The sequence below is a fragment of the Orcinus orca genome, chromosome X (assembly GCF_937001465.1).
Source record: "Orcinus orca chromosome X, mOrcOrc1.1, whole genome shotgun sequence".
In the NCBI taxonomy this organism is placed as follows: domain Eukaryota; kingdom Metazoa; phylum Chordata; class Mammalia; order Artiodactyla; family Delphinidae; genus Orcinus; species Orcinus orca.
Window position 1 is genome coordinate 54870479 of NC_064580.1, and position 17539 is coordinate 54888017.

The 17539-nt window shown below is 40.8% G+C and overlaps 1 non-coding gene across 1 annotated transcript; it reads right to left on the reverse strand.

The window, feature by feature from the left end:
* Positions 1–1104: 1104 nt before the first annotated feature.
* LOC117199068 (U1 spliceosomal RNA) lies at positions 1105–1268 on the reverse strand. The gene has a single exon (XR_004480262.1). It is a non-coding gene; the product is annotated as a U1 spliceosomal RNA (small nuclear RNA).
* Positions 1269–17539: the final 16271 nt, after the last annotated feature.

Consider the following 17539-nt stretch of genomic DNA (forward strand, 5'->3'; position numbering starts at 1 on the left):
AAAGAATCTTGCTGGCACATGTTATCTGCTAGACTATAGGGTTTGGTCACCTGCAGAATTACAGGCCATAGCTCAGGAATTTCCCAAGGTCACTGAGGACCACCTTCCTGGTTTGTGGAAGAATTTAATTTTGCGATACGAACCTATGATCCAGGCTTCTCTGACTTGTATCAACTAACCCACATCTTAATTGGAGAAAGCCAAGCCAGACATTGGCAAACTACTGCCAACTGGCTTCATAGGAAGATATCCATAGAAACGACATTGATGCAGTGGCACCAGCTTCTCAGGTAGCTCGAGCCTTTCATGAAGCAACTCCTCAGGCTTTTCCCTGTACCACTGCCCGGGGAAAAATTCAGTCTACTACACAACGACCTGATGAAACTGTTCACGATTATTACTCATGCCTATAGACAGTATTCTGGGAAAAACTGCAGAATACCTGCTGGGGCAAACAATACTCAAACCCTCTTTAATTCAATCTTTGTTGGGGGATTTGATGAGGAACTCAGACTGCTGGTGAAACAGGTACAATTAAATTGGGAAATAATGGCCACTCCTGATGTGGTCAATTTGGCTAATTAGCTATCTAAAATAATCAAACATACAGAAAAACACAAGACCATTAAAATCATGAATTTGCAGCTGCAGCAACTGGCCACTGCTGCTCAGTGGCCACCTCAACAGAAAGACCACAATTCCTCTTATGGACCCTACCAAGATCAAGGCCCCAGCCTGACCAGTGGAAGAAGCACCCAAAGTTAAAAAGAGGGCCCTATCAGCATCCCAAACCCCCTCACCCTGGCCCCTTTCATGAACTCTCTGAGAAATTTGAGAAGCACCTCCTTTTTTTAGACAATCACAAATAGGGATGCTCTGGAAGAAAGTGTTGGGGTCTTCCCACTATTCCCACTAACACCGTTGGGAGAACTGGACCATTTTATAGGAGCTGAAGCTATTACTGCTCTTCTGAACACAGGAGCAACTTTGTCTTGAACCTCACCAACCTCAAGCCTCCCCGTTCCTCGAAGTACAGAAAAGGTACAAATGGTGGGAGTTTCCAACACAGTTATGAAGGTAAGCAAATTGTCCCCATTTTTTTTTCAGGGGAGAGCACGCACACAGTCCCACCCCACCACAAATTATGCAGTCGAGTTTCCCCCATTTGGGGAAATCGCAGGGGTCAGCACACTTGCAGTGCAATGAGTGAGCCTCACCCTTGGAAAACCACCTTCATGAGCATGGTATCTCCCCTGTCAGGTAAGTATCCCATTGTCTTTTGAGATAGGCTCTTTTCAGGGAATCCACCCCAGTTCCTTCTTGTTCCTTCTGCTCCTGTACACCTTTTGGGCCAAGACCTACTGGAAAAATTACAAGCTAATATTTCCTTTTACCCAAAAGAGGAAATACATTTACAAATTCTTGACCCCTTGAGATTTACTTCTGAATCTAGTACTAATATTGAAATTCCCCTCCTTGCTCATACCTTGTCAATTCTCAGTCATAAGGATTTGATAGATTCTGTTCCTCCTACCTTAAGGTCCACCTCTTCAAATGACACAGAATACATTCATTCAGTCCCACCAATTAAGATACAGATAGACCCTAATAAACCTTCACCTCACCTCAGACAATACCCTCTCAGACCTGAGGCTCTGGAAAGAATTCATCCCACTGCCAAGGTACACCTCCAGAAGGGTCTCATAATCCCATGCACCGGTCCTTGTAACACAACAATCCTTGCGATATTCAAGCCTCATGGTCGAGTTTGTCATATTATTCAATATCTCCGAGCCATAAACAATATACTCATACCACGTTACCCTGTAGTCACCAACTCTCATACCATTCTCAATTTAATCTCTTTAAACACACAATTTTTTACAATCAGATTTATATAGTACTTTCTTCACCATTCCTGTCCATCCAGATTGCCAATACCTGTGTGCCTTCAGGTGTGAGGGATGTCAATTTACTTGGACCATTATGCCTCAGGGCTACATGGAAAGCCCTACTTATTTTTCACAAATATCGAGACAAGACCTGGCCAATGTGAATTTAACCCATGGCTCTACTTTACTCCAATATGTTGATGAACTTTTGTTATGCTCCCCCACTGAGGAAGCAAACCTCAAGGACAGGCTACATCTCCTCACTCAGCTAGCACACAAGGGGCATAAGGCTTCAAGGGCTAAGCTCCAATTTGTTCCAACTCAGGTACGATACTTGGGTTATTTGCTTATGCCCCACCCCAAGGACTACTGCTTCATCCTACACACATCCAGGTCATATCTCAGTTACCACTTCCTGGCACCAAATGTAAATTGAGAGGCTTTCTCAAGCTAGGAAGCTATTGCAGAAGTTGGGTTCCCAATTTCTCCTTGTATGCACAACCCCTTTATTCCCTTTTAAAGGACAACAGAGACCTTCAAGATGTCAGAGGAGTAAGACTTAGAGATCAACTTCCTCCCCACAAATACATCAGAAATACATCTACATGTGGAACAAATCCTACAGAACACCTACTGAAAGCTGGCAGAAGACCTCAGACCTCCCAAAAGGCAAGAAACTCACCACATACCTGGGTAGGGCAAAAGAAAAAAAGAAAAAAACAGAGGCAAAAGAATAGGGACAGAACCTACACCTCTGGAAGGGAGTTGTGAAGGAGGAAAAGTTTCCACACACTAGGAAGCCCCTTCACTGGTGGAGACAGTGGTTTGGCGGGAGGGAAGCTATGGAGCCATGGAAGAAAGTGCAGCAATAAAGGTGCAGAGGGCAAAGCGGAGGGACTCTCGCACAGAGGATCGGTGCTGACCAGCACTCACCAGCCTGAGACGATTGTCTGCTAACCTGCTGGGGCATGTGGGGGCTGGGAGCTGAGGCTCCGGCTTCGGAGGTTACATCCCAGGGAGAGGACAGGGGTTTGCTGCATGAACACAGCCTGAAGGAGGCTAGTGCACCACAGCTAGCCAGGAGGAAGTCTGGGAAAATGTCTGGAACTGCGTAAGAGGCAAGAGAACATTGTTTCAGGGTGCACGAGGAGAGGGGATTCAGAGCACTGCCCAAAAGAGCTCCAGAGATGGGCACGAGCTGAGGCTATCAGTGCAGACACCAGAGACAGGCATGAAATGCTAAAGTTTGTGCTGCAGCCACCAAGAAGCCTGTGTGCAAGCACAGGTCACAATACACACCTCCCCTCCTGGGAGCCTGTGCAGCCCACCACTGCCAGGGTCCCGTGATCCAAGGACAACTTCCCCGGGAGAACACATGGCATGCCACAGGCTGTTGCAACGTGACGCCAGCCTCTGCCACCTCAGGCTGGCCACACATACCATATCCCGCCCTCCCCAAGGCCTGAGTGAGCCAGAGACCCCTAATCAGTTGCTACTTTAACACTGTCCCGTCTGAGTGAAGAACAGATGCACTCAGGAGACCTACATGAAGAGGTGGGGCCAAATCCAAAGCAGAACCCTAGGAGCTGTGCGAACAAGGAAGAGAAAGGGAAATCTCTCCCAGCAGCCTCAGGAGCAGCTGATTAAATCTCCACAATCAACTTGATGTATCTTGCATCTCTGGAATACCTGAAGAGACAATGAATCAACCCAAAATTAAGGTGGTGGACTTTGGGAGCAACTGTAGACTTGGGATTTGCTTTCTGTATCAAATTTGTTTCTGGTTTTTTTTTTAATTTATTTATTTTTGCTGTGTTGGGTCTTCATTTCTGTGTGAGGGCTTTCTCTAGTTGCGGCAAGCAGGGGCCACTCTTCATCGTGGTGCGCGGGCCTCTCACTATTGCAGCCTCTCCTGTTGCGGAGCATAGGCTCCAGACGCACAGGCTCAGTAGTTGTGGCTCATGGGCCTAGTTGCTCCATGGCATGTGGGAACTTCCCAGACCAGGGCTCAAACCCGTGTCCCCTGCATTAGCAGGCAGACTCTCAAACACTGCACCACCAGGGAAGCCCCTGTTTCTGGTTTTATGTTTATCTTATTTTAGTACTTAAAGTTTATTACCATTGGTAGATTTGTTTAATAATTTGGTTGCTCTCTTCCTTTTCTTTTATATATAGATATATACATGGTTTTCCTTTTTCTCTTTCTGTAGCTGTGTATGTATATGCTTCTTTGAGTGATTTTCTCTCTATAGCTTTGCTTTTACCATTTGTCCTAGAGTTCTCTCTGTCCTTTTCTAATGGTTTTTTCTTAGTACAGCTTTTAGTGCTTGCTGTCATTGGTGGATTTGTTTCTTGGTATGGTCGCTCTCTTCATTCTTTCTTTCTTTCTTTCTTTTTCTTTTTTTATTACTTTTTCATTTTTTATTTTTAATAGCTTTTTAAATTTTTTTACCATAATAACTTTATGTTATTTGTTTTTTCTTCTTTCTTTTCTTCTCCCTTTTCTTCTGAGCTGTGTGGCTGACAGGGTCTTGGTGCTCCAGCCAGCTGTCAAACATGTGCCTCTGAGGTGGGAGAGCCGACTTTAGGACATTGGTCAAACACAGACCTCCAGGCTCAACATAATATCAAATGGCAAAAGCTCACCCAGAAATCTCCATCTCAACATAAGACCCAGCTCCGCTCAATGACTAGCAAGCTACAGTGCTGGACACCCTATGCCAAATAACTAGCAAGACAGGAACACAACCCCACCCATTAGCAGAGAGGCTGCCTAAAATCATAATAAGGTAACAGATAACTCAAAACACACCACCAGAAAGACAATACCCAGCCTAATCCACCAGAACACAGGGACCAGTCCCCTCCACTGGGAGACCTACACGACCCACTGAACCAAAATTCGTCACTGGGGGCAGACATCAAAAACAACAGGAACTACGAACCTGCAGCATGTGAAAAGGAGATGCCTAGCACAGTAAGTTAAGCAAAATGAGAAGACAGACAAACACACAGCAGATGAAGGAGCATAGCAAAAACTTACCAGACCAAAAAGATGGAGAGGAAATAGGCAGTCTACCTGAAAAAGAATTCAGAATAATGATACTAAAGCTGATCCAAAATCTTGGAAATAGAATGGAGAAAATATAAGTACTGTTTAACAAGAACCCTGAATAACTAAAGAGCAAAAACACAAGAATGAACAACAGAATAAATGAAGCTAAAAATCCTCTAGAAGAAATCAATAGCACTATAACTAAGGCAGAAGAATGGATAAGTGACCTGGAAGATAAAGTAGTGGAAATAACTACCACAGAGCAAAATAAACAAAAAAGAATGAAAAGAATTGACCACAGTCTCAGAGACCTCTAGGACAACATTAAATGCATCAACAGTGGAATTATAGGACAACATTAAATGCACCAACAGTGGAATTATAGGGGTCCCAGAAGAAGAAGAGAAAAATAAACGGACTGAGAAAATATTTGAAGAGATTATAGCTGAAAACTTGCCTAATATAGGAAAGGAAATAGTCAATCAAGTCCAGGAAGTACAGAGAGTCACATACAGGATAAATCCAACGAGAAACACGCAAAGTCACATATCAATCAAACTACCAAAAATTAAATACAAAGAAAAAATATTAAAAGCAGTAAGGGAACAACAACAAATAAAAAAGAAAGGAATCCCCATAAGTTTCACAGCTGACCTTTCAGCAGAAATTCTGCAAGCCAGAAGGGAGTGGCACGACATATTTAAAGTGGTAAAAGGGAAAAACCTACAACCAAGATTACTTTACACAGCAAGGATCTCATTCAGATTCAATGGAGAAATTAAAATGCTTACAGACAAACAAAAGCTAAGAGAATTCAGAACCACAAAACCACCATTACAACAAATGATAAAGGAACTTCTCTAGGCAGGAAACACAAGAGAAGAAAAAGACCCACAATACCAAACCCAAAACAATTAAGAAAATGGTTATCAGAACATACATATCAACAACAACCGTAAACATAAATGGAATAAATGTTCCCACCAAAAGGCATAGACTGCTGAATGGATAAAAAAAACAAGACCCGTATATATGCTGTCTATAAGAGACCCAATTCAGACCTAGGGACATATACAGACTGAAAGTGAACAGATGGAAAAAGATATTCCATGCAAATGGAAATCAAAAGAAAGCTGGAGTAGCAATTCTCATAACAGACAAAATAGACTTGCAAATACAGACTATTACAAGAGACAAAGAAGGACACTACATAATGACCCAGGGATCAATCGAAGAAGAAGATACAACAGTTGTAAAAATTTATGCATCCAACATAAGAGCACATCAATACATAAAGCTATAAAAGGGGAAATCAACAGCAACACAGTCATAGAAGGGGACTTTAACTCCCCATTTTCACCAATGGACAGATCATCCAAAATGAAACTAAATAAGGAAACACAAGCTTTAAATGATACATTAAACAAGATGAACTTCATTGATAATTATAAGACATTCCAACCAAAAACAACAGAATACACTTTCTTCTCAAGTGCTCATGGAACATTCACCAGGATAGATCATATCTTGGGTCACAAGTCAAGCCTTGGTAAATATAAGGAAACTGAAATCATATCAAGTATCTTTCCCGACCACAAGGCTATGAGACTAGATATCAATTACAGGAAATAATCTGTAAAAAATACAAACACATGGAGGCTAAACAATACACTATTAAATAACCAAGAGATAACTGAAGAAATCAAAGAGGAAAACAAAAAATATCAAGAAACAAATGACAATGAAAACAAGATGACCCGAAAACTATGGGATACAGAAAAAGCAGTTCTAAGAGGGAAGTCTATAGCAATACAAACCTACCTCACAAAACAATAAACATCTCAAATAAACAACCTAACCTTACACCTAGAGCAACTGGAGAAAGAAGAACAAAAAAACGCAAAAGTTAGCAGAAGGAAAGAAATCATAAAGATAAGATCAGAATAACTGAAAAAAATATGAAGGAAACAATAGCAAAGATCAATAAAACTGAAAGCTAGTTCTTTGAGAAGATAAACAAAATTGATAAACCATTAGCCAGACTCATCAAGAAAAAAAGGGAGAAGACTCAAATCAATAGAATTAGAAATGAAAAAGGAGAAGTAACAACTGACACTGCAGAAATACAAAAGATCATGAGAGATTACTACAAGCCAAAAAAACGGACAACCTGAAAGAAATGGACAAATTCCTAGAAAACCACAACCTCCTGATACTGAACAAGGAAGAAACAGAATATATAAACAGACCAACCAGAAGAACTGAAATTGAGACTGTGATTAAGTCTTGCAAAAAAAAAAAAGCCCATGACCAGATGGCTTCACAGACGAATTCCATCAAACATTTAGAGAAGAGTTAACACCTATCCTTCTCAAACTCTTCCAAAATATAGCAGAGGGAGGAATACTTCCAAACTCATTCTACAAGGCCATGATCACCCTGATACCAAAACCAGACAAAGATATCACAAAGAAAACTACAGGCCAATATCACTGATGAACATAGATGCAAAACTCCTCAACAAAATACTAGCAAACAGAATCCAATAGCACATTAAAAGGATCATACACCATGATCAAGTGGAGGTTATCCCAGGAATGCAGATTCTTCAATATATACAAATCAAGCAATGTGATAAATCATATTAACAAATTGAAAGAGAAAAATGATAAAATCATCTCAATAGATGCAGAAAAAGCATTCAACACCAATTTATGATAAAAACCCTCCAGAATGTAGGCATAGAGGGAACTTACCTCAACACAATAAAGACCATATATTACAAACACAGAGCCAACATTGTTCTCAATGGTGAAAAACTGAAACCATTTCCACTAAGGTCAGGAACAAGACAAGGTTGCCCACTCTCACTGCTATTATTTAACATAGTTTTGGAAGTTTTAGCCACAGCAATCAGAGAAGAAAAAGAAATAAAAGGAATCCAAATTGGTAAAGAAGAAGTAAAGCTGTCACTGTTTGCAGATGACATGATACTATACATAGAGAATCCTAAAGACGCTACCAGAAAACTACTAGAGCTAATCACTGAATTTGGTAAAGTAGCAGGATACAAAATTAAAGAACAGAAATCTCTTGCATTCTTATACACTTATGATTAAGAATCTGAAAGAGAAATTAAGGAAACACTGCCATTTACCACTGCAACAAAAAGAATAAAATACCTGGGAATAAACCTACCTAAGGAGACAAAAGACCTATATGCAGAAAACTATAAGACACTGATGGAAGAAATTAAAGATGATACAATCAGATGGAGAGATATACCATGTTCTTGGATTGGAAGAATCAACATTGTGAAAATGACTATACGACCCAAAGCAATCTACAGATTCAATGCAATCAATATCAAACTACCAATATCATTTTTCACAGAACTAGAAATAATTTCACAATTTGTATTGAAACACAAAAGACCCCAAATAAAAAAAGCAATCTTTTGTTATTTGAGGAATCAGGCTCTCAGACTTCAGACTATACTACAAAGCCAGAGTGATAAAGACAGTACAGTACTGCCACAAAAACAGAAATATAGATCAATTGAAGAGGACAGAAAGCGCAAAGATAGAAGATGGCAGAAGAGTAAGATACGGAGATCACCTTCCTCCCCACAGATACATTGTAGTGGAATAACTGAGGACATGGAAAGGAGACGTGACCCATGAGCCCCCCCTTGGCAAACCGAGGACTAGCAAATAAGCCAGAACCCCTTGGCAAACCGAGGGCTGGCACCTCTCGGCAAACCGAGGGCTGGCACCCCTCAGAAAACCGAGGCCTAGAAAATAGGCCAGAACCCCTCGGCATATCGAGGGCTGGTGAATAAGCCAGGACTGCAGGCAGTCCTGGATACTTTGGGCACTGATCCATGAAATGACCTCAGTATAATCAGAACACAAGGAAATGTCCTTGTGCTACTTTAGTATAATCAGAATGATGGGAACACAAGGAGATGTCCTTGTGCTGCTTATGAGCTCAAGGAAGAAGCACGGCATGTCTTCAGGAAAGCCTATTGTTGCTTGTATAATCAATAAAAGCATATGTTGCTGCTTTGGCATTTGTGGAATGTTAAGAAAACAAGTCTTAAGATGTAAACACAGATAATGCCTAAATAAAAGTCACCACAGCAGGACAGACGGCGCTGTATTGCCTGAGCGAGCAGCAGCCCTCTACTGCTGTGCTTCTGCACAATTCATCTCATGTGATGAGCTTGCTTTCGGCCCTGTCATAAGAAAACTACAACATTTGGCGCCCAAACAGGGACCTGAAGTTAAGCAATCGCGTGATCGCAGGACTGAAGGGGAATCTGGTACGCTCAAGAGTAAGCGAAACCTTCAGGAACAGTAGAGTAATGGGGAATTCCCCATCAGTAGAATGTAATTACATTAGACTCCTGAAACAATTATTACGGAGTTCAGGAGTGAAAGTGAAACCAGAATCTTTTGATGAACTGTTTGCGGAGATTCGTAAACATTGTTACTGGTTTCAACCTACTAGTCATAACCAGTTGAGTTTAAAAGTTTGGAAACAGGTTATGTGAGCGTTAAGAAGAGTTCATCAGCATGGAGACCTTATATCTGTCCGTGTTTGGTCTCTTTGTAATTTAATTTCCCTTGCCCTGGAACCATTACAATCTGAAACTGAAAGTGAAAATGGGGCGCGTCCCCAGCGTCCGAATTCTGCTCCCGATCGCTCTGCTGCTTTTCGTACTCCGTTCTGTGAGTCTCCTATAGAGGACCTTCCTCTGCCTCCTCCTCCTCTTATGTCTGAAAAAGGAGAGGATTTTTCGGGTTCCAGTGATGAAGGAGCTTTTTCTGATGATGATAAAGATCGGGAGCAAGTTAGCAAACCAAATGAGATGCCACCTTCTCAACAGAATGAGATCTCTGATATACTTTCAAAGTTAAAAAATTTGATAGTTAAATTGGAAGAAAATAAAAACAATGCTACCACTCCTTCATATCAGGAGCCATGTCCTACTATTCCTTCAGCTCCTCCTTTAGAATTAGCAGCTTATCCTGTTGGAGCCTCTCATCAGTTTCGCTTTCCTCTAAAACCTGAATCTAATAAACTTTCATTGGAAGAAGAGATGAATAAGGAAGAAAAGCAATATTCTGAATCATTCTTTGCTTTCCCTATTGTTAGACAAGCTATGCCTGCTAATGATCAATTTCCAAATGGATATGTGAACGTTGAGTATAACTCTCATGATATAAAAATTTTAAAAATGCTAAAAGAAGCCATTAATGCATATGGGATGCATTCTAATTATGTTCAAGGTCTTTTGTCTAGGTATGCTTCTGAAAACATATTAATTCCTCAGGATTGGGAGGCGCCTGTCAAGACTGTTCTTGAACCTGGACAATATATGCAGTTTAAGACTTGGTGGAAAGAAGAAGGCGCCTCCATTGACCTGGGGGCAAATGAAAAAGTTTACAGGCACTGCTGAAAATCTTGCTATTTCACAGGGTAAACACCTCACTAGCACCAATCTTTTTGTGGCTATGTTGGCAGTGCTGTCTGCACAGGTAATAAGCATATCAGCCAATGAGGTAAATTGTACTAACCATACATATTGGACATATATTCCTAACCCTCCTCTTAATTTGGGGGTTACCTGGTGGGATGCCCCAATTCTTGTATATGTAAATGAGTCTGGATGGTTGCCTGGTCCTTTTGATGATAGAGGCCCTTTGAAGCCGGAAGAAGAAGGAAGGATAATAGAGAATTACACGGTGGATGTTAGTGGACCTCCTATTTGTATGGGAAAGGGAGATCATTGCCTTAAAATGAATTATCAGGCATGGTTAAGTGTTGTCAAAAATGAAAGCAGATATCATGGGTTATATCTTTTGAGTGCTTATAGTTTTGAGAATTCTAATTCCACTCTTTATGAGAATGTTTCCACACCCTATTTGCCTCCATGCCATGTGCCTCTTGTACATCGATTATCAGTTTGGGTCCACTGGACTCGATGCCAAGGAGAAATGGCTCGGGTACTTTTTAATACTTCTGGAGGAAGCATCATTGATTGGAGCCCTTTTGACTCTGCCCGAGGAAGAAGGGGTCTGAAGAATTTACACTGGCATAGAGAGAATAACACCATTTATAGCAATACTATTAATGATACCATAGTATGGCATGCTGGAGGGTTTTCTCCTCCTGGTCCTCATTTAAATGGATATCCTATACAAAAGGATTTGTGGAAGCTTATGGCAGCTTTGGAAAAGATTAACGCTTGGGTAGGACATATGGATAACAAATCTGGAAATCATAGTTTGACTTTTCATAAAAATGTTACTCGGTATACTCGTAGTTGTGTGAAATTACCTTATATATTATTAAAGGGACCAGCTGAATGGAATAAGACTCTAGGTATTATAATGTGTAAAAATTGCTCTCTGTATACCTGCATTAATTCTAGTATATCTTTTAACATATCTACTGAAAGTTTATACATTTTACGAGCTCGGACAGGTCTTTGGTTTCCTGTGAATCTTGGAAGGGAATGGCAAGTATCTCTTCCTATGGCTGTTTTGCAATATTTAGCTGATGCATTAAAAAGAAGTAAAAGATTCATAGGAATGTTGATTGCAGTTGTCATGGGTATTATAGCCATAACAGCTACTGCTGCAGTAGCTGGAGTTGCTTTAGAACAATCTATTCAGACCGTTGATTATATAACTGATTGGCATAAAAATTCTGAAATGCTTTGGTCCTCTCAACGACAAATTGATTCGGAAATACATTCGGAAATAGCAGACTTACAACAAGCTGTGGTTATGTTGGGGGACCAACTTGTGAATTTGCAAAGACAAATGAAGCTACGTTGTGATTGGAATCAAAGTGCCTTTTGTGTCACTTCGGTTCCATATAATCAGTTTGCATTCCCCTGGGCAAAAATAAAAAAACATTTATTACATCACAAAAATTTGACAGAAGAAATTGTGAATTTACAAGGGGAAATTCAACAAACTTTTCAAAAGAAATTACAACGACTTAATTTGCAAGAAGTATGGACTGGAATTATTCAAGGATTTAATAATTTAAATCCTATGTCTAAATTACATGCTTTATTTGGTTCTACCGCAGGATTGTTAATGATCATTATAATAATCATATGTTTAATTGTAGTCTGACAACGAGTGAATGCCACCCACCAGGCAACACCGCAACAAGCTGCCGTGTTCTCCTTGATGCTGCACAAGTTGCAAAACAAAAAGGGGGAAATGTAGTGGAATAACTGAGGACATGGAAAGGAGACGTGACCCATGAGCCCCCCCTCGGCAAACCGAGGGCTAGCGAAGAAGCCAGAACCCCTCGGCAAACCGAGGGCTGGCACCACTCGGCAAACCAAGGGCTAGCGAATAGGCCAGAACCCCTCGGCAAACCGAGGGCTGGTGAATAAGCCAGGACTGCAGGCAGTCCTGGATACTTTGGGCACTGATCCATGAAATGACCTCAGTATAATCAGAACACAAGGAAATGTCCTTGTGCTACTTTAGTATAATCAGAGTGATGGGAACACAAGGAGATGTCCTTGTGCTGCTTATGAGCTCAAGGACAAAGCATGGCATGTCTTCAAGAAAGCCCATTGTTGTTGTATAATCAATAAAAGCATATGTTGCTGCTTTGGCACTTCTGGAATGTTAAGAAAACAAGTCTTAAGATGTAAACATAGATAATGCTTAAATAAAAGTCACCACAGCAGGACAGAGGGTGCTGTATTGCCTGAGTGAGCAGCAGCCCTGTACTGCTGTGCTTCTGCACAATTCATCTCGTGTGATGAGCTTGCTTTCCGCCCTGTCATAAGAAAACTACAATATACATCAGAAATACATCTACAGGTGGAATAACTCCTACACAACATCCACTGAATGCTGGCAGAAGACATCAGACCTCCCAAAAGGCAAGAAACTCCCCACGTACCTGGGTATGGCAAAAGAAAAAAGAATAAACACAGACAAAAGAATAGGGATGGGACCTGCACCAGTGGGAGGGAGCTGTGAAGGAGGAAAGGTTTCCACACACTAGAAGCCCCTTTGTGGGCAGCGACAGCAGGTGGTGAAGGGGGAAGCTTTGGAGCTGTGGAGGAGAGCACAGCAACAGGGGTGCGGAGGGCAAAGTGGAGAGATTCCCGCACAGAGGATCAGTGCCAACCAGCACTCACCAGCCGGAGAGGCTGGTCTGCTCACCTGCTGGTGTGGGCGGGGCCTGCGAGCTGAGGCTCGGGCTTCGGTCAGAGTGCAGGAAGAGGACTGGTGGCATGAACACAGCCAAAAGAGGTTAGTGCATCACGGTTAGCCAGGAAGAAGGCCAGGAAAAAGTCTCGACCCGCCTAAGAAACAAGAGAGTTTCTCTTCCCTCTTTGTTTCCTGGTGCACGAGGAGAGGGGATTAAGAGGGCTGTTTAAAGGGGCTCCAGAGACGGGCACAAGCTGCGGCTATTAGCGTGGATCCCAGAGACAGGCATGAGACACAAAGGATGCTGCTGCCGCTACCAAGAAGCCTGTGTGCGAAAACAGGTCACTATCCACACCTGCCCTACCGGGAGGCTGTGCAACCCACCACTGCCAGGGTCCCGTGATCCAGGGACAACTTCCCCAGGAGAATGCACTGTGCACCACAAGCTGCTGCAGTGAAACGCCAGCCTCTGCCGCCACAGGCTCACCCTGCACTCCGTGCCCCTCCCTCCCCCCGGCCTGTGTGAGCAGGGCCCCCGAAACAGCGGCTTCATTAACCACTTCCTGTCTAAGTGAAGAACAGATGCGCTCCGGCAACATACACACAGAGGCAGGGCCAAATCCAAAGCTGAACCCCGGGAGCAGTGTGAACAAAGAAGAGAAAGGGAAATTTCTCCCAGCAGACTCAGGAGCAGCGGATTAAATCTCCAAAATCAAGCTGATGTACCCTGTATCAGTGGAATACCCAAATAGACAACTAATCATCCCAAACTGAGGCAGTGGACTTTGAGAGCAAGATATATTATTCTTTCCACTTTTCATGTTTTTGTAAGTGTGTATGTGTATGCTTTTGTGTGAGATTTTGTCTGTATAGCTTTCCTTTCACCATTAGTCCTAGGGATTTGGATCTGTCCGGTTTTTTTGTTTGTTTGCTTGTTTGTTTTTTTGTAACTTTAAAAAGAAAATTTTGTCTTAATAACTACTTTTTATTTTAATAAATTTATTTTATATCATCTTTATTTTATTTTATCCTGTTTCTTTCTTTCTTTCATTCTTTCTACTTTTTCTCCCTTTTATTCTGAGCCATGTGGATGAAACGCTCTTGTTGCTGCAGCCAGGAGTCAGTGCTGTGCCTCTGAGGTGGGAGAGCCAAATTCAGGACACTGGTCCACAAGAGACCTCCCAGATCCACCTAATATCAAATGGCAAAAATCTCCCAGAGATCTCCGTGTCAACAGCAACACCCAGCTTCACTCAATGACCAGCGAGCTACAGTGCTGGACACCCTATGCCAAACAAGTAGCCAGACAGGAACACAACCCCATCCATTAGCACAGAGGCTGCCTGAAATTGTAATAAGGTCACAGACACCCCAAAACACATCACCAGACGTGGACTTGCTACCAGAAAGACAAAATGCAACCTCATCCACCAGAACACAGGCAATAGTCCCCTCCACCGGGAAGCCTACACAACCCACTGAACCAACTTTAGCCACTGGGGAAAGACAAAAAAAAAAAAAAAAACGGGAAATACAAATCTGCAGCCTGCAAAAAGTAGACCCCAAACACAGTAAGATAAGCAAAACGAGAAGGCAGCAAAATACACAGCAAATGAAGGAGCAACATAAAAACCCACCACACCTAACAAATGAAGAGGAACTAGTCAGTCTACCTGAAAAAGAATTCAGAATAAGGATAGTAAAGGTGATCCAAAATCTTAGAAACAGAATAGAGAAAATGCAAGAAATATTTAACAAGGACCTAGAAGAACTAAAGAGGAAACAAGCAATGATGAACAACACAATAAATGGAATTAAAAATACTCTAGAAAGGATCAATAACAGAATAACTGAGGCAGAAGAATGGATAAGTGACCTGGAAGATAAAATAGAGGAAATAACTAATGCAGAGCAGAATAAAGAAAACAGAATGAAAAGAACTGAGGACAGTCACAGAGACCACTGAGACAACATTAAACATACCAACATTCGAATTATAGGGGTCCCAGAATAAGAAAAGAGAAAGAAATGGATGGAGAAAATATTTGAAGAGATTATAGATAAAAACTTCCGAAATATGGGAAAGGAAATAGATAATAAAGTCCAGGAAACACACAGAGTCCCAAACAGGATAAATAAAAGGAGAAACACGACAAGACACATATTAATCAAACTGTCAAAAATTAAAAAAAAAAGATAACGTATTAAAAGCAGCAAGGGGATGGAAAATGATATTGCATGCAACTGGAAACCAAAAAAAGCTGGAATAGCAATTCTCATATCAGACAAAACAGACTTTAAAGAAAAGACAAGAAACAAAGAAGGACACTACATAATGATCAAGATATCGACCCAAGAAGAAGATATAGCAATTGTAAATATTTATGCATCCAACATAGGAGCACCTCAATACATAAGGCAAATACTAACAGCCATAAAATGGGAAATCAACAGTAACATATTCATAAAAGGGGACTTTAACACCCCACTTTCACCAATGGCCAGATCATCCAAAATGAAAATAAATAAGGAAACACAAGCTTTAAAAAATACATTAAACAAGATGGACTTAATTGATAGTTATAGGACATTCCATCCAAAAACAACAGAATACACATTTTTCTCAAATGCTCATGGAACATTCTCCAGTTGGATCATATCTTGGGTCACAAATAAAGTCTTGCTAAATTTAAGAAAATTGAAATTGTATCAAGTATCTTTTCCGAAAACAACGCTATAAGAGTGGATATCAATTACAGGAGAAGATCTGTAAAAAATACAAACACATGGAGGCTAAACAATACACTACTTAATAAAGAAGTGATCACTGAAGAAATCAAAGAGGAAATCAAAAAATACCTAGAAACAAATGACAATGGACACAACGACCCAAAACCTATGGGGTGCAGGAAAAGCAGTTCTAAGAGGGAAGTTTATAGCAATGCAATCCTACCTTAAGAAACAGGAAATATCTCAAATAAAAAAACTAACCTTGCACGTAAAGCAATTAGACAAAGAAGAACAAAAATACCCTAAAATTAGAAGAAGGAAAGAAATCATAAAAATCAGATCAGAAGTAAATGTAAAAAATGAGGGAAACAGTAGCAAAGATCAATGAAACTAAAAGCTGTTTCTTTGAGAAGATAAACAAAATTGATAAACCATTAGCCAGACTCATCAAGAAAAAAAGGGAGAAGACTCAATTCAATAGAGTTAGAAATGAAACAGGAGAAGTAACAACTGACACTGCAGAAATACAAAAGATCATGAGAGATTACTACAAGCAACTCTATGCCAATAAAATGGACAACCTGAAAGAAATGAACAAATGCTTAGAAAGGCACAACCTGTTAAGACTGAATCAGGAAGAAATAGAAAATATGAACAAACCAATCACAAGCACTGAAATTGAGACTGTGATTAAAAATCTTCCAGCAAACAAAAGTCCACAACCTGATGGCATCACAGGCAAATTCTATTCAAACATTTAGAGAAGAGCTAACACCTACACTTCACAAACTCTTCCAAAATATAGCAGAGGGAGGAACACTCCCAAACTCATTCTACGAGGCCACCATCACCCGGATACCAAAGCCAGACAAACATGTCACAAGGAAAACTACTGCCCAATATCACTGACAAACAGAGATGCAAAAATCCTCAACAGAATACAAGCAAACAATTCACCAGCACATTAAAAGGATCACACACCATGATCAGGTGGGGTTTATTCCAGGAATGCAAGGATTCTTCAATATAAGCAAATCAATCAACGTGATATACCATATTAACAAACTGAAGGAGAAAAACCATATGATCATCTCAATAGATGCAGAGAAAGCTTTCTACAAAATTCAACACCCATTTATGATAAAAACTCTGCAGAAAGTAGGCATAGAGGGAACTTTCCTCAACATAATAAATGGCATATATGACAAACTCACAGCCAACATCATCCTCAGTGATGAAAAGCTGAAAGCATTTCCACTAAGATCAGGAACAAGACAAGGTTGCCCAGCCTCAACACTCTGACTCAACATTGTTTCGGAAGTTTTAGCAACAGAAATCAGAGAAGAAAAAGAAATGAAAGGAATCCAAATTGGAAAAGAAGAAGTAAAGCTGTCACTGTTTGCAGATGACATGATACTATACATAGAGGATCCCAAATATGCTACCAGAAAACTACTAGAGCTAATCAATGTATTTGGTAAAGTAGCAGGATACAAAATTAATGCACAGAAATCTCTGGCATTCCTATACACTAATGATGAAAAATCTGAAAATGAAATTAAGAAAACACTCCCATTTACCATTGCAACAAAAAGAATAAAATATCTAGGAAGAAACCTACCTAAGGAGACAAAACACCTTTATGCAGAAAATTATAAGACACT